General features: G+C 45.0%; 1 long non-coding RNA gene across 1 annotated transcript in view; it reads right to left on the bottom strand.

Annotated features, from left to right (window-relative positions):
• Positions 1-3,618: 3,618 nt before the first annotated feature.
• LOC140630382 (uncharacterized) overlaps positions 3,619-18,200 on the bottom strand; it is a 30,057-nt gene continuing 15,475 nt past the window's right edge. Inside the window, exons 4-5 of the long non-coding RNA XR_012028149.1 lie at positions 7,427-7,669; positions 3,619-5,655 (exon numbers count right to left, since the gene is read on the bottom strand). This is a non-coding gene — a long non-coding RNA (uncharacterized lncRNA). The remainder of the gene's footprint in view (positions 5,656-7,426; positions 7,670-18,200) is intronic.

The following is an 18,200-nucleotide window of genomic DNA, read 5'->3' as shown; positions in this document are numbered from 1 at the left end:
TTCTGCTACAGATAGCTGGAATGTTATAAATTCATCTTCAGATGGGCCTTACATACTGTGCTTGAGACCCCCGGTTTATAAAGAAAAGTGGACATCAAATTTCTTTGAAGCCAGAGTCCTAATAGATAAAAAGATAAAAGATAATGGAAAACATTTCTCCCTCAAATCAAAGACTCTGAGAGCTGGAAAAGACATTGGAAACGTTCGGGCCTAGAGTCCTCTATCCTAAGATGAAGAAACAGGTCCCCAGAAATGAAACACCTTGCCTAAAGTCACACAGCCCATTGCTGCAGCCAGGCCACCTTGAGAAAACCCCAGTTCTGCTACTGCACCATCCTTTTGAGTGATGCCAAATTATTTTCAATTTCATAGCACAAAGAACTACTGTGAAGATTTTATGTGCAATTCAAACGTTCGATATAATTTATGTTTTAATTTAAAATGTAATTTTGTCTTTTAGAACTGCAAGATCTAATAAATGCCTGGAACATGACTTTTATGGAAAAGTTGACTAAAGAATTACTATTAGAGGTGATATAATTAATGACACTTTACTAGCTTTATCTAAGATTAGCTATATTAGCTTGATCTAAGATTAACGAACACACAAATCCTTGCTGTTTGCTTTATAAATCCACAAAGCCACATCTGCTCTTCAATCATCTTAATGAAAACGTTGACTCCAAGACCGCCAGAGGGCGCTCTGTCACGGTGGATGAGCACCATGATCCCAGCCCTGTAAGGTTCACCAGCCCAATCTTCAGAAAACACTGCCCAGATCAATGCATTTACAAACACTGTGACACATTTCGTTGTCCAGTTCCTTGACATTGTGTGATCTAGGGGTGAATTTCATTGTTTTTTAAGGTCTCTCCAGGTCAGCCATTTTCATTCATCAAGGCATTTTATAATAATAGCATCCATCCATTTATAGATGTAGGGCTAAACACTTTTTGTACAATGTCACATTAAATCCCCACCATAGCCGTGCAGGAAGTTCTATTATCCCCACTTTAAACTTAGCCTTCGAGTGCTCAAGGAGCAGCTTATCCGAGGTCATCCAGCCAGAAGTGGCAGAAACAGAATTCATACCAAGATCCATAGGATTCTAAAATCAGCTCGCCAAGCTATCATGGTATTGGTTTCAGACCTGGAAGGAACCTAAGGAGCAATTTAGTTCCATATCCTCATGTTTGGGTGAGAGAACTGATACCCAGAGATGACAAGTGACTTGTTCAAGTCACAGACTCAGTCAAGGCCAGGATGGGAAATGATGGGCTTCCCATTGCCAGTGCTCCTGGATCACACCTCATGGGAAACCCTGCCTTCTCTGGGAAACTAAGAAAATCCCATGCTCATAGATCCTGCACCATCATACACCCCGAAGCAGTAGATAAAGCCATGGGATTATTAGTCTATTACCTCGACAGAAGAAATGGACCTTACAGTTAAAAATTTTGCTTCAACATGGTTCTCTGTCTTCCCCATTATGGCCGAACCTGGGAGAAGTGAATTCATAAGAAGAACATTTTCAAAAGTAATCTCTCTGCTTCCCGTAGGTATCCGTCCACCCTCTACACTACAGCCAGATGCATTTTGTTCTGTTTTTGTTTTGTTTTGATGGAGCACAAATCTGAGCATGTAAGTACTTTGCTTAAGATTTTCCAAAGGCTCACCAAGCTTTCTGCACCAGGTCCAACACAGATGCTTAGAAGACTCTTAGGATGTGCCCCTATCCCTTCTCTAGTCTCATGTCTTGCCAGTTCTCCTCCACCTCCAACACACAGACACACATGCACATGCACACACGTGTACTCTTCGTTCTAATCATATTGAACTATTTGGTGAATCCTAACACACAGAGCTCCACCCAGCAGGCCTATATACTCCTCTACTTTCATATGGAACACGTCCCCTGGTTCCAACCATGTCTTCTGTGTGACTTTCAAAATTTAAACATCCCTTCTACCTAGAAGCCTGCCTTGACTCTCTACTCTAGACTGGATTAAAGCCCTTCAGCTGAGCCCTCTGTCAAAGCCCCAGTAGAACTGGTTTTTCCTTGCCTCTTTACTTTTCTGCTGCCTTCAGTGGACTGTGAGCTTCTGAATAGTATGGATCCTGCCTTTTTTAAGCTGTGTATCCCCAGTGCCTAGTATATAATACCTAGCATAGGTTAAGAAGGCATTTAATGGCCCTCATTCTCTGCCTGGCATCCCTATCCTGGTCTTACTCAACTATTCAGAGTTCGCTAATGTGCCTCATTTCTCCATCCCTACTCATGCGTCATTCTCTCTGCCTGGAATTTTGACTGACTTAATCAATTTCTCCAGCAAGCCTCACCTGATTTCGCTGGTCCCAACACAGGACTAGGCCCCATCTAGGCACATTTCCACACAACTCCAATGCTTCCTACTTGGACATGAAGTTGTTTTCTCTCTTTCCCACTAGAGGGTGTGCTCCTTGGGGGCTGGAATTGTTCATTCCTATCTCCTGGGTCTAGTACAGTGATTGTTACATAGAAGTGCTGAGAAAAGGTTGAACGGATGGATGGATGGGAGGGTGGATGATGGATGGGTGGATAGGTCTCCTGTTCAAGTTGGCATGGCCAGCAGATGAAGTAACAAGGACTCAAAGTCAAACCTTCCTTCTATGTTCTTAATTCTGTATTACCCAGCTTTGAAACCAGTTCTCCAACTTCCAGATTTCCCAAATTACATCTATCATTGCAGGCTGCTACAAATGATGATGATACGGCTGGAGAGCTCTTGTTGCTCAGATGAAGGGCCCTGTGCCCAGTGAGCACAAGGTGGTAATTTGTCCAATGAGCTTTTTGTGTCCTGGACTGAATGTTGCAGAACCAGCTAATGAAATCTACATTGTAATTAGGGAAAATATTCCTGCAGCAGGTTGGAGAGATAATTACTGCCTAATTGTATTTTCTCCCAGTATTTTAACACAATGGTCTAGAAAAATAATTTAGAATTGTGATTTTTTTTATAATTACCCTTTTTCTTCAGAAATCTGTTCAGAATTATAATTATCACTTCACATGTTTCAGAGCAGAAACTCTTCGAGTTAGACACCATCGGCTTTGTGTACATTATCTCCTTTGGTTATCTCAAAAACACTGGGATGTAGGTCCTATTTACCATATTTTATAGATGAGGAAACTGAGCCTAAGATGGGTTAAGAATCCTGCCCAAAGTTACCTTTGGTAACAGGGTTGAAATAGAGCAGTCTGTCTAATACTGAAGAGCATGATCTCACCCACTTCTCTATGATGTCTCAAAAACTCCCAAAGGAATCAATTATTCAGTGAATTTAGAAATCCTTTATTTTTTTATCTTAATTTTTTAGGGGGGCACGCACACACGTGAGCTGGGCAAGGCACAGAGAGAGAAAGGGAGTGAAGAGAATCTCAAGCAAGTTCCATGCTTGGTGTGAAGCCCAGCATGGGGCTCCATCTTATGACCCTGAGATCCTGACCTGAGCTGAAATCAAGAGTTGGTTGCTTAACCAACTGAGCCACCCAGGTGTCCCAGAAGTCCTTTATTGTTAAGGAGTGCCAGGACTGTTTTAGGTGCCAGAAATACAACCGAAAACAAAACAAAGCCTCTGCCTGCGTGGAGCATATGCTCTGGGGACAGAAAAAAGCAAATAATGAATAAATACAGACTACTATATAAGATATTGGTAAATGATATGAACAAATGTAAAGAGAGTGTATAGGAAGGACTATTTAAAGAAAGGAGGAAAAAAAAAAAAAGAAATAAAGGAGACACCTAACTCCCAAAACAGTAGTGTCTTAGTCTCAGAGCCCTGGAGAGACCCTCCGTGCAGGAGTTTGTATGCACAAGGTTGATTGGGAGGTGCTCTCAGGAAATACAACTGTAAGAAAATGAGGACAGTGGGATTGGGCAGAGAGGAGGCAGAACCAGAGGGTGATTACATCTGAGCCCTCAGCAGATACTACAGTGAGCTTGCACTCGAGCCAACTCTTCAGGGTTGTCCAAATGGAGGCAAAGAGGACTGGACCCTTGTCCCCTGCCTCAGCCAGGCATTGGCCCTTGGCTACTGCTGGGAAGGAGTAAAGCAGCTCCCAGTGGCCAAGGGCAATGCCCAGTGAGGGGCACTTTTTGGAGTTGGGTTTGTTTCTGGATAGTGGTATTTCCTGTCAAGCTTCTCTTGTCATGTCAGAGGCTGATGCCAAAGAATTAACTGCCTAAGCCTGTGTTCTTCATCTTTACAAGCCAGGATAGTAGTATCTCTGCCAAAAGGTTGCTATAAGGATCAAAACAATAAAATGGTGGCGAGTGAAATGTAAAGGGAGATTAAATGAATGAAGGTTATCTATACTGTGGAATAGTATAGGTTGTGAAAAGAAATGATCTGGACCAACCTGAACTGATGTGGAGAGACAAGACATATGAGAAAAAATAGCAAAGGGTAGCTATTGTCAAGATTAGACACAAGTAAATCAGACACTCATTCACAGGGGCTGCTGTCATTAGCCAAAAGTGGTCACTTGACATTCCCTTCACTTCTAAACAAGAAGCAAGGAGTCAGAGGAATGACTTCCCTGGGCCAAAATAAACACGGCAAGATAAGCCAGGTCTCCAAATGAACAAGTATGCTTCCAGGTAGCTAGATGAGAAGTTGATTCACCTGAAAGTCTTCTCGTAAATCAGTGGTTCACTTGGTTTTTAAAATATTTCATCAAACTAATACAGGCACATAGTTTTTTTTTTTTTTTTTTTTTTTAGTAGGCTTCTAATGAAATACAGCAAGCCCTTCACCATACCTTGGTTCCATATTCCAAAGGCAACATCATTTGTCCCATGGAGCTGTCTCACCAGACACTTACCTCTATATTTCTAAATAATATGTTTATTTTACTATCTCCTATTCTACCAAATTTAAACATTATGTATTGTCAATTATGATCTAAACATCTGGCATTCCTTATACCAGCCTCCCATGCCCCACCTGTCCCATAGTTAAATAAAAAAATCAGAGTCTACACTATAATGACTATGTAATACAGTTCTTTAATTTTTTTTTTCCAAACTCCTCATCAGAACGTCCATCTACCTACCCTTTGATTACTGTTTTCAAACATTCTCATACTGGGTAGTCCATTGATCTCATTACCTCCTTTCTTTGTTCCAAGTTGGAGATCTCTTTCCAGAAGCTTCTGTCCTCCAGCTCCAGACTAGACTGCTCTCTGGGCTTGTTGCATAGCTGCCTTCAGGCGAATGCTCTTTGTTGCTTTTCTGGATAGAATCCTCTATTGCCTGGATTTTATGTCTTTCTCTCTCCCCAGTTTTGCTGGGGCACATCCTTAAAAAGGGAACTTGGCAGAGAGGGGTGTAAGTTTTCTCTTCATATCACCTGAAGTCCATATTGATTGGCCAATAGCCGGATGGCTTTCTTCCTGGTAAAGTACTTCATAGCCCTGAATTTAAACAGGTATATCCAAGGTGCTAGATATTAATCCATTTATCTAACAAACATGGACCAGAAGCAAGGCCCTGTCCAAGCATTTGACTCAATAAAACAGGGGTTCTGCTCTCAAGATGATTTTTGTTGGGGGAAATAAGTAAACAGGCAGTGACATAAACAGGCCTTCTCCTCTTCCTCATTCTTGACTCAAATCTGTTGAAAATGCAAATTTTATTGTTTTCCTGCATGAAATCCTCAGTCAGCTTTCTATTGTACTTAAAACTATAAATCTCTTCCAACGGTCCACAAGTCCCTTGGATTACCCCACCTTCATCCACTGTGATTACCTCCATCTCATTCCCTTTGCTCATCAGCCTTCAGCCACACTGGTCTTCTTTCAATTTCTGTAACACATTAAATTCTTTCTACCTCAGGCTATGGGCATGTGCTCTTCTCTCTGCCTTGATCAGCCTCACCTCCCTCTAGACCTGGCTAACCCATTTCATTCTTTTGGGTCTCTCCTTAAGTGTCATTTATTGTGGGAAATTTCCCTGTTGACCTTATCTAGATCAAGTAGCTTAAATTTCTAATAATCTATTTTTTATTCCTTCTTACGTTTATCAAATTTTAAAGTATCTTATTTATTTTTATGATTATTATGTGTTTATCTTACCTAAAAGACTAAAAGTGTAGAAATTGGCAATTTTGTTCCCTACTGTACTGATGGAGGAGGATGGCAGGCTTGGGGGTGGCACTCAGTCAGGGCTTCCTGATCCTGCATCTGGCAGGACTGATCCCACCTCTGGGCCTGCAGGCCACCCTCTCTCCTGGAGGACTCAACTGTTTCTGCCCCTAAAGGACTGTCACTCTATGAGATGCCTGGGTGGCTCAGCGGTGAAGCGTCTGCCTTCAGTTCAGGGCGTGATCCTGGAGTCCCAGGATTGAGTCCTACATTGGCCTCCCCACAGGGAGCCTGCTTCTTCCTCTGCCTGTGTCTCTGCCTCTCTCTGTGTGTATCTCATGAATAAATAAATAAAATCTTAAAAAAAAAAAAAAGGACTGTCACTCTAGCAGCTCTGAGGATGGTGACAGACAGCCTGGCCCCTTGACAGCTTCTCCCATAGAAGGCCTGAGGCCTAAACCGCTTCCAGCTGAGTCTCCTTCCCAATTTCCCCCCACTATGGATCACCATCCCCGGTGTGTTCCCTCAGATTCAAGAGAACAGGGACTCAGGTGAGCTGATCCCCAAAGGGAGGAAGACATAGCCACACACTTACCAAAGGCCCCCTGCACATTGCATCCTCGACCCTGGACCCTGTATACACACACACTGCCTTCTCTGAAATAAACCCTGGGCTCCTGCCCTTGCCTGCTCCTCCATGCACTTCTTTGGCTTAAAGGTTTCTCTCTCTGGGTCTCTGATTGTACCATCCCAACCCCAAGCTTTAGCCACGCCAGTGGGCACAGGAGCTGGAGTGCACACAGGCTTGCTCACTGTGCCCACACATCTCTTTGGCCAGCCAGGGTTCTTGCTTAGCTTCCACACCCAGACCTGGCTCCCCTTACCCTCTCCTGCTCCCCACAGCTGGACACAGACCTGCACAAGGACTGCACCTTCAGTATCACACACGTGTTGCAGGAGCAGCAGACCAAATGTGCTGCTGCCCAGGGTACCAGAACCAGAAAACAACTGCCTTCTCACAAAGGGAAGGCAAAACCATGGTGGCTGATGGGAAAAGCCTTTTACAAATGGTATCAACAAACCTTCTCTGGAAAGGGCACAGGTGGGTACCTCCCCACACATAGACAAGACAATTGCTCATTATAATTTTGCCCCTTGCAGAGTTCTCAGATCAAGTGCAGCATATATGCATATGTACTCTCAGTGAGGGCTTACTTAACACCCTCATGGTACAGGAGACTTTATAGAGCACTGTACTGGGTTATTTGTGCTCCAAATCCCAAATTCATATTAAAACCATACCCTGCAATGTGGTGGTCTACGGAGGTCAGGCCTTTGGGAGGTAATCTGGTTTAGATGAAGTCATGAGGATGGGATCATCATGATGGGATTAGTGCCCTTTACAAGGAGGAAAACAGAGCTCTCTCTCTCTCTCTCCCTCTCCCTCCATGCACAAGGAAAGGCCATATCTGCAAGCCAGGAAGCAGGCCCACTCCAGGAACTGAATCTGCTGGCACCTTGATCCTGGATTTTCAGCTTCAAGAACTGTAAGAAACACATGTCTGTTTAAGCCAAGCATTCAATGGTATTTTGTTACAGTGACTCAATCCGACTAAGACAGGTATTTGATAAATATACTGATTCAGGGGCTTCAAAAATCTATTGATTCAGAACCTTTTCAGGGTGGACTCCAGAAATCACTATTTCTAAAACTCCCCGAGACATTCCTATTGAGACAGCCTTGGTCTGATGTTTGGAACCCACTGCCCTAGAGAAAAGTGCCCAAGATTAAAAATCAGAAGATGTAGGTTTGAATTCTGCTCTGTAAATTGTTGGGTATGGCATTTGGGGATGTCATTAATATCTCTGATTTTCAGGATCTTGCTCTGTAAAGTTGAGGAATAAAAACACGTGCTCATGTGCTTCAAAGCATAGCTGTGGGGGTCCAGTGCCCAGCGGATGTTACATCACTTCACAAGCTACACAGTAGAGAAAGGTCAGAGTTGGCACTTGTTGAAGAACTCTTCCTCAGGGTTTGCCTCCCCATCTCTGACCATCTTCCTGGCCCAGCCCACACTTCTCCATTGAGATAGCATCCCTTTCCTTGGACTTCTGAAGAAGGGCTAATAACAATAATTCACCGAGCCTTTTGCTTTTCCAAAGTTCTGGGCCGTCATTATTTAGATACACATCGTAACACACCCACAATCGCACTAGCCCATTTGCTGTGGGGAAAGAGACTGAGCTCTGGCAGCAGCAGCAAAGCCAAGACAAGAATGCTTGGCCTGACTTCCACAGGCGTGACAAGGGTGGAGTCTCTGGGAAGTCACAGAGAAAGGCCACAACCAGGAATTGGGGGACTTCTGGGCAGTTTCTTAACTGGCATTCACATGCTCAATCTTTTGAAAACTTAACTATTTGGGGTGACGGCAAAATACAGAAAACTGAGTCCACTATCAGAGGTAAATGGAAAAAAAAAAAAAAAAAGAACTCTCAAATTTAAGCAACTTGGTGTATGAATCCAGGAAAATTCTCTCATCAACTTGGCTTTCAGGTACCTTATATGTGGAGCAGGTGGTTGGACCAGATGAATGTATAAATGAATGAATGAATGAATGAATGAACCCAACTGCCTGCAAGATACCTGCTGGGGGACATTTGCTTTTTGTCTTAAGATGAAATATCACCTTTAGTAGTAGTAGATGCTCTGTTGAAAGATGTAGCTCGGTTTGAGTGCCAAATGAATCAGCCAGGGAACCGTGGCTGTAGGCAGATGCCCACCAAGGTGAGGGGGCAATCGGGGCAGTCGGGAGTGGGGAAGGAGAGTCACAGCGGAGTGTGTACTCTCTGTGGGCAGACTTGCCCCCACGACCGGCAGAGCTGAACTGAGCATTCCCTGCTACTCTCCCAAATTTATCAGGAGAGAAATCACCCATCTCCCCAGATGCAGATGGAATGAAAAAAGGGAGAGAGACCCAGAGTCTAGAGGCTACATTCACTTGTTTCCTTCACAGGAAGGAAGCACCAGGCATCAGCAAGGAAGTTTCCCCGGATCGGCTACGTTGCATCAAACATCATGCTGGATCCTGTCACCCAGGTTAGATAATTCAATCCTCACAAAGGGAGACAGAGGTAGGTATCATGCCCATTTTATAGGAGAGGAAGCCAAGGTTCATAATGGCTAAGTGACTTATCCAAGATGACAAACCAAGGAAGTAGTAGAGTGACCGTGGAGTCAATTGTATTATTAATAATGGTTGAGATTTGTTTAGGTGCTTATTATCTGCTAGCCTGTGGAATACGTACAGGGACACATTTAATACTCCCAGAAATCCTAGGAGGTAGGGATTGTGTTTTTCTCTTTTGTAGATGAGGTCATTTAGACCAAGGTTCCCAGTTCAGGACTGAGATTCAAAGCACAATCTGTCCTCCGAAGCCCCGGTTTGTCTCCAGACTTTTACATTGTTCCTGTCTTGGGCAAAACATGTAAGCACATCAGTAAGTAGCCCCAAATCACAGGACATAATGCATCCTCTGAGACAAAAAGTTCATCTTTAAAACAGATAAGATCTCCAGGGTCTGGGTTTAAATCTCATCACTTGTCAGCCTCTTCTGCACCTGCCAAGGGGAAGTGATGACACCCATCACAGAGATGGACAGACACTGGAGAGGTGAGTGTGCTACCCAGCTGGCACAGAGATAAGGATCTGAGTCATATGAGCACTCACTTCTCAGGCAGGAAGCGGGCTCTGGCTGTATCTTGCTCCTACAGAGGATTGGCTCCTCTCCGGGTGTTTGTTTGGATCCCATGAGGCTGCCCACTTCTAAGACAGGAAGGAATGAGAAGGTCCCTCTTTTAGGGGGTGACTCTGGGATCCTGTGATAGCACAGGACAAACCCTAGGCTGGGAGAGGGGCAGGGCGGTTGGGCGGCTGGAGGCAGGGTCTAATTAATTGCTCCTAAGAAGACGGGATAGCTCACTAAATCCTCTCAACAAACCCAAGAGGCAAGTATTATCTCTGTTTCTCAGAAAAGTCAACCGAGGGTGATGAAAGAGAAGAAACGAGCAGTAGGAGGAAAAGAGTGGCATCGGGGGCAGGTGGAGAAGGAGCAGAGAGAGGGTGAGAGGATCACTTCCCCCCTCTCAGGGGGTCTGTTCCACACCAGGAGTGCCCAGTCTCCTGTCCCACTTGGGGAGGAGTAGTGAATTCTGGATGTGGGAGGTCTGGGCACAAAGTTGGTAATATTGTGCCCACGTATAAGGTAAAAAGCTGGAGGCCCTGTCCGAGGTCCACGGGTGGTAGATGGTGGAGGAGAGCCTGGGATTTGAGCTGGTCTGACTCTTGCACTAACGGGGTCTCTTTTAACCATCCATACCTGTGTTAAAGTGTTGCCAGGACCAGCAGCTTCAGTCTCACCTGGACATCTTTTTAAAAAGAGGGAATCTCAGGCCCAGCTCCAAGCCTCCCAGACAAAATTTACTTCTTCGCAAGATCCCCAAGTGATCCCAACATCTGTTCACACTTAAGAAGTCCAGTCCTACACCATGTGCAGGTTTTCCTGAGGTTCCTTCGAACCCCCAGGTTCTCACTCTTCTGTCGCTGGTGGGCCTGTCCCTGTCACCTCTCTGGCTGCCTTAGCTCTGAACCCCCCGCAGCACACACACCATACACCTGGGATTCTTGGCTCCCTTTCTCACCCGTCTCCGGCCCAGCTGGTGAGCCCCTCGGGGGACAGAAGTGCGGCATAGCGTGTTGTCCACACTGCAGAAACAGCTCCTTGCTCGTCTCCACTGCTGTCTGCAGACCTCATCTCCTCCTGATCTTTGCAGCAGCTGTCCAGAGTAGATATTATCACCCAAGTCGATAAAAGACTTGTCGGAGCTAGTTTAGTTCAAATGAAGGGCTCCTCAGTGCTCCTTTCTATCTATCTACCTCTCCCCACGGAAAGAAAGAAAACCTCATTGCCAATTTGGAGGTACTGAAACATGGGCACAGTACGCGGTGTTTTAAGTGAGGGCATTCGGTTACTCCAGGAATCAATCTTCTGGAATGTTCTCTGGCCGGCACAAGTGCCCCTCGCCACAGGGACAGCAGCAGCCAGTCCTGAGGCAGGCTTTCCTCTGCAGGCCGGATCTCATCACTCTGGAAACCAGCAGCCCTGGGGCCAGCCTCGGCTGTCACTCACTCGCAGTGAGGCCTTGGGAAAGTCGGCTCTGGTGTGTGAGACCCTTACCCCAGGGCTACACAGGAAGAAGACACTCAGTAAGAGGCAGTCCTGCTGTTCTCTGGGCCTCAGTTTTCCCACCTGGGGAATGAAGGCGCTCTGCTAGAATCAGCTTTCGAACTGTGGTCCACAGAGCTTTGGGGATGTCAGTCTGGATCTGGCCCTGGTTTGGGCTGAGATACGAAAGAGAAAGTGAAGGGATCCCTGGCTGCCCCTGATTACAATCAGGGCAGCTGACATTTATCCATTTTACATACAAGCTTTCTTAGGAGACTATGTATATATATATATATATTATATAATTTCCTTGTTTTGCCTAAAATAATTCTGAAAACCATTGTCCTGAAATTTATCTGAGATTCCTTCTAGCTAGTACCAACTATGATCCCAGGCCTTATTGGGATTTAATAAGTGAGGCACTACAAATATTTATTGAGTAGCATCATGTCATTTACTGAGTGACATGCCCTGATGGCTGCTTTATGGTGTTCACTTTGGCTGCTGTAGGGAAAGCAGACCATAAGGGTATGTGTATGACAGACATGCCAAGATCCATCAAGCTTCTTTCTGTAGCAACAGAGCCTGATTTTTAGCTGAGCAAAAACAGTCTCTGGTCTCTACTGCCCAGGTAGCTGGCGTGGCTATTTGACTATATTCTGAACAATGTGTATAAACGGAAGTGGGCATAATTTGTGGTCCTTGCAGTTAGAAAAGGGGTGAGTGTGCCTTGCTCTTCTCCATTTCTTCCTCCCAACTGAGCAGTAGTGAGGGTACAGGGTAGTGACGGGGTAGTGAGCAATGTTGGGTTACATGAGCAAAGGAAATACCCTACAGAAGGTGAGGCCACAAAAACAAAGAGCCTGACGCTGTGGGGCTGCCACACAGTCCTCGACTGCTTCCACCTAGATTGCTACATGAGTGAGAAACTCCTGTCTTGTTTAAGCCACTGTTTATTTGGGTCTCAGTCGGAGTAACCAAACATATGTGTGTGTGTGTGTGCGTGTGTGTATACACACATAGATATACAATTTCATATATATGTGTGTGTGTGTGTACATATATATATATATATACACACACACACATATACACACACATACTAATTAATATATGTGGACAGGAGTGGGAGCAGAGAGATCAGTTAGAAGCTTTTGAAGCAGTCCAGGCAAAGATGATGGTATTTGGGAAAAGGTAGTCACTTTGAAGATGATGAGAACCTCAGGTGGTTCTGGAGATGCAGAGATACAGATGATGAGATTTACTGGTGGCATGGATGAGAGGTATAAGAAAAATAGTCACAGATGATTTGGAGATCTGAAATAATGTGTTGCTAGATGGAGAAGAATAGGAAAGGAGCTTGGATGGGGTTGAAAATCAGGAGTTCATTTTGGACACATTAACTTTGAAATGTATGGTAGACATCCAAGTGCTGATTGAGCCTTTGGATTCAGGCATCAGGATTTCAGGGGAGAGAGAATGGGCTTGAGTACAAAAACCGACGTTTTGGGCAAAAATGTAGGGAACGAAATAGAATTCCACAGAGAATATCTGATCAAGCTGCTGGTTTGTCATTTTCTATAATTGCAAGATGGCTTTTAATTAACTAGCTCTGCAGACCACTGGGCACTGGGGAACCCATAGGACAAATAACTGCTCTGTGTCTGCACCGTGGAAAGTGTACCCTCACATCTGAACTGCTCAGGGTTCCTGAGGCACATACCTACCCTCTGAGAAAGCTTTCTAGGGTGAATGACATTTGGGAAAGTTAGGAGGTTGGGGAACTGGATGTTCACAAGGTCAGACTTGGAGTCCTTGGACAGTCTATATAATGGCCTGATGATATGAGCCAAGTTAGCTAATATCCATCCATGCATCCATCCACCCATGGGTCTAGCTATCCATGCGTCCATCGATCATCTGAATAGAATACCTCCAGTGTCATTTCCTTTCTCTTGAATCTCCCACATCCTTACACCATGTGGCCAGGCTATGCTGCTTCTTGTCCAAGTAACACGAGAGAGGAAACCTCCTGGAAAATAGAAAGCTATACCGTACAAGAAAAGATGATAAGAAATATAGGGATATCTGTCCAGATAGCAATGCGTAATCAAAAACTAGTCTGGCATCAGGGTTTGGAGCAATAGGCAGAGAGAAAACCCAACCGGAAAGCTACACTCTGTGAAGTGAGAGCTGTTGTGTCTGTTGTGAAGGAGGTAAGGGAATAATAGTGAAGAATAGCTTGCTCCTAGAGTCTCAGAGTCTAGCTCTAGGAAATTCTAAGTCTTGGGTTCAGCTTGGCACCATGTCCAACACATGTGTGACCACCCGGAGGAATAGCACTTGAGGGAGGAAACAGCAAGTGCAAAAGCCCTGAGGCTAGATTTTCCTTGACAACTTCAAGGAACAGCCTGGAGGTCAGAGAGGCTGGAGCAGAAAAGGAGGGGAAGAGAGGAAGGGAGTTAAGTGGAAAGGTATCCAGCACCACTTCAGACAGAGCCTTGCAGGCTATGATTAGGAATCTGGATTTTGTTCTGAATGTGAGGAAAAGCCATTGAGGTTTCAAGGCGTGAGATTGTAAGGAGCACTGGGGAACCTACAAATACTCCAGTGGAATTGAACCGTCACATTCACATGAGGGATCATAAAAGAATGAACCAGAGGATAAACTGGAGACCAGACACAAACAACCAGAAGATCTGGGACTTATCTTATGTGTAATGGAGACACTGAATTGACACAATCCAATTCAAGTTTTGGAAAAACAAGTAGGAGGCATTTTGGAGGTTGGATTAATAGAACAGGAGAGTGATGTAGGAGAGAGAAGGCAAAATAAGGGCGCCAAAAAAACAACCAAGAAGGCTGGTGTAGTCATCCAGATGAGAGTTGATGACCAGGCAGGTGCTGTGAAATGGAGGACTGAGATAGAACCGCATGTGATTGAGTTTGAGAGGTAAGGGAGAAGGAGGAGACTGGTTTTCTTCTCCCTCTGAGGAGTCTTGTCCATTCCCATGGATGGAAATACCATCCTCCAGAGAGTGACTCCCCAAATTATGTTCCCAGCTCAAATCTCACGTCTGAGCTCTCATCCCCAGCTGCCTCCTTGGCTTCTCTGTTGCCTCACAGATACCTGTGTGTTCCAACGACAGCCCTGATGGGCCCCTCTCGCCCCCACCATCCAGGCTTTCTCACCTTGGTGACAACACTATCCACAAATCTGCTCAAGCCAGCTCCTGCACATAAGGGTGGGCCTTGGCTCCTCCCCACCCCCCATGACCACTCCATTGCAAGTCCTAACATTTCTAAGTGCATTTTGAATCTGTTCACACTTAGTAGATCCACTGCCACCACCTTAGCCACCGTCACTATCATCTGTGGCTCAAATTGTGAGTTCAAAAAGGCAATGCAGAAGACAATCAATTTGGCTCCAGGAGATACCAGAACTTCTACTTCTGTTTATTGTAGCATATCCTTTGTAACTGTTGTTTTTGTATTTGTTTCACAATACGCATTCTACTTTAGTGTGACAATACTGATAATAATAGTCAACACTTAATGAGACCTACTAGAAACTGGGCCCTTGTCTAAGCACTATGCATTCAACAGCTCATATAATCGTCCCAATGAGTGGATGAGGTTCCTATTATTATTATAAAACTGATTTTGCAGATGGAAAAATGGAGGCACAGAAGTTATAAATACCGCAAGATCACACAGCGAATGGTGCCTGTGGTGGACCTAGAGATGGGCTGTATTTATGCCCCTTGAAAGGATGTGATGAGGAGGGCTGGGGTGGGTCAGTAAGTAAAGTGTAGGACTTCTTGATTTTGGCTCAGGTCATGATGTCAGGGTGGTGACAACCAGCTCAGAGCTCAGCAGGGAGTCTGCTTGAGATCCTCTTCCTCTGCCCTTACCCCACTCACATGCACTCTCCAAAAAAAAAGAATACAAAGAAAGAAAGAAAAATAAAAGAAATGCTGATAAGCAGACAGCCTCCAGTAGTTCATTTTCCTTGGTACCCTCATCTGTTCCCAGTGTAGCCCTAGCCTATGCCTGAGCAAGGCGACGGTACCTGGGTCTCGGCCTCTCCACTCAAAGTGGAATTCCTCTAAGGGGCTCCCCCTCCAGCACTCTCCTCTGGCAAGCATACATTTTATTGGAAGGCTTCCTAGTTCTTTAAAGATTTTTTTTTTTTTAAATTAATCATGAGAGACACAGAGAGAGAGAGAGAGGCAGAGACACAGGCAGAGGGAGAAGCAGACTCCCTGTGGGAGTCCAATGCGGGACTCAATCCCAGGACCCTATGATCATGCCCTGAGCCAGAGGTGGACTTTCAACCATTAAGCCACCCGTGCGTCCCCGAGGGCTTCCTGGTTCTAGCAGTTTCCTCTGCTCAGTCTGCTCACTTCCCTCCCAATGCTACTCCTCCATAAACCTCTTGGTCCTATCTGTGGCTCAGCCTCTGTTCCCCAGTATGCCCAATGGACATGGAGGCAGAGCCAGGACTGGATGCCGGGGAAGAGCATGACTCTGTGTGCCCCCACTATCCTGTCCCTCTGTCTGTCTTTGCATTTACTGCACTGCATTGAGATTTTTGGTGTCTGAGTCTGGGGTGTGTGTGCCCCAATACATGTATAATGTAAAATTTGCTGTTTTAACCATTTTGCAGTGTGCGGTTCTATGGCTTTAATTACGTCCACGCTGCTGTGCAACCATCCCCATGCTGTTTCCAAAACTTGTTCCTCATCCCAAACGGAAGCTTTGTGCTCCTTAAACGATAACCCAAATCTGCTTTTTTAGACTCCAAAATAAACTAAGGTTCATTAGGACAGCAATTATGTCTCACTCATCTCTATCCGCAGTTCCCAGTAGGACCTGGAGTTTACTAGGCATGTAGGATATTGCTTACTAAACTGAAAAATTAAAAGGAAATTTCTTCTAAGATATTTGGAAAAAAACTTGGGAAAGGTGACATTTCATTGGACTCTTGGTGACATTTCATTGGACTCTTACAAGATGAATGAGATTTCAATGGGTGGAGCAGAGGGAAGGGCATCCCAGGCTGGGGGGAACAGCAAGACAGGGTAAACTGTGCTGGTGGCCACCCCGGAGTCAATGTTCCCCTCCCAGAACTGCAGTTCTGTTTAATGCAGCAAAGCACACAACTAAGAAATATACATACATTTCCTAACCCTTTGTTCAGATCCACATAACAGTTTGTTCAGGCCACATAACAGTTGTAGCCGATGAGATGTAGGCAAAAGATGAATGGTGATTTCTGGGGAAGGTTCACATTCCCAAAGTGGGTATTGCTACCTCCTCTTTGTTTTCTTTCTTCTACTTCTCCTGTGGAATGTAGATGTAGTGGCTGGAGCAACAGTAGCCATCTTGCAACCTTTCAAAATTATGGAGTCATTGCTCCTGACATTTTTGAGCCACTGATTTAGCAACTCTAGACTTCTCTGTGTGTGTGTGTGTATGTGTGTGTGTGCATGTGCATGTGCGTGTGTAATTCCTAACTCTAAAAGTTGCCTGAGATTTTTTTTTTTTGTAATCTGCATTTAATATGAGTCTTAGCTGATATGACAGTCAGTGGTTATAAACGCAATGGCAAGACTGGAAAACAAGACTAAGTACAACCTCAAGAGCCATGGGCAGCTCTGGCCTGCAGAAGAACTTCTGTCTCCTCTGCTTCAGGGAACTGACAGCCAAATGGGGAAGTTGCCTCTGCAGCTGTTCTCTGCCAGGATCAGGAAACCACCCAAATCACCAAAAGCCACAGTCTAGAAGCTAAAATGACCAGAAGGCCACTGCAATCAAGTGGTGTCTCAGGAAAGCCAACCTCCTGTGAACTTGCCAGCACAGCCACAGATGCCAGCAGGTGAAGAGGCCACCTTGTCACTCCATCTTCCAAACCCTGCATAAGAACATCTGACTGATTGGACTAATTCATATTCAGAATGTGTGCCACAAAGGAACCTGGGAAATGTGAATTTTTTTTTTTTTTTTTTTTAGCCTCCCAGTCTCCACACGCCAGGAGGCTGGAGTAGGGATTGAATGCCATAGATGACATCTGCCATAGCCTGGAACAGAGTCATTCTCCTTCTTCCCCTGACCAAGTACAGCTTGTCTTCCAGGTTTTGCATTAGATTTCACTTGCTTAAGAAGGCATTCCCCGACCCTCAACCTATTTAGACTGCCCATCTCACCTCCTTGCTGAAAATCCCCATATCCTTCTGCAATTGTCTATTACAAATTACATATTCACCATTCTCTGACTCTAAGAGCTTGTCTTCCTTGCTAAGCTCCATGATAGCAGAGACTGTTTCTGTCTTGCTCACCTCTGTGTTCACAGTAAGTAGTGTGCCCAGGACACAGTGCATTATAGTCTTTCTGTATGGAACAGGTCAATGTCTTGCACGAGTAAATACATGGAGGCACAAAAGAGAGCATGGAGGTGAGCACTGTGGAACGGCGTGTCGTGAGGCAAATATAGACAGACATCAGTTGGAGGAAAGTTCTTTTGACATGGGAGGGGTTTCCATCTCGGCAATTTGTTTTGCAGAAGTGGATACCCTCTAAGTATAAAGTATGGCAGACCTGGATATCCTCTGGAAATACCCATCACACTCTACGTAATTTTCATCAGCAGCCTTGAATGAAACCAGATTTGCCTAGGAGAAGGGCACTTATTTCCCATTCACGGGTATCTGTCTCCAATAAGAAACATTGGTCCCCAATGTTGGGGACCTGAAGATGAATGAGATGCTCAGGAGCCTAAAAGATGCAGGAATGGTCTTTGTTCAGAGGTTGCCAACAGCCTGGTCCTCAGAACAGACAATCACAGAGAAGG

The sequence above is a fragment of the Canis lupus genome, chromosome 3 (assembly GCF_048164855.1).
Source record: "Canis lupus baileyi chromosome 3, mCanLup2.hap1, whole genome shotgun sequence".
In the NCBI taxonomy this organism is placed as follows: domain Eukaryota; kingdom Metazoa; phylum Chordata; class Mammalia; order Carnivora; family Canidae; genus Canis; species Canis lupus.
This window is presented reverse-complemented; position numbering and strand designations above follow the sequence as displayed.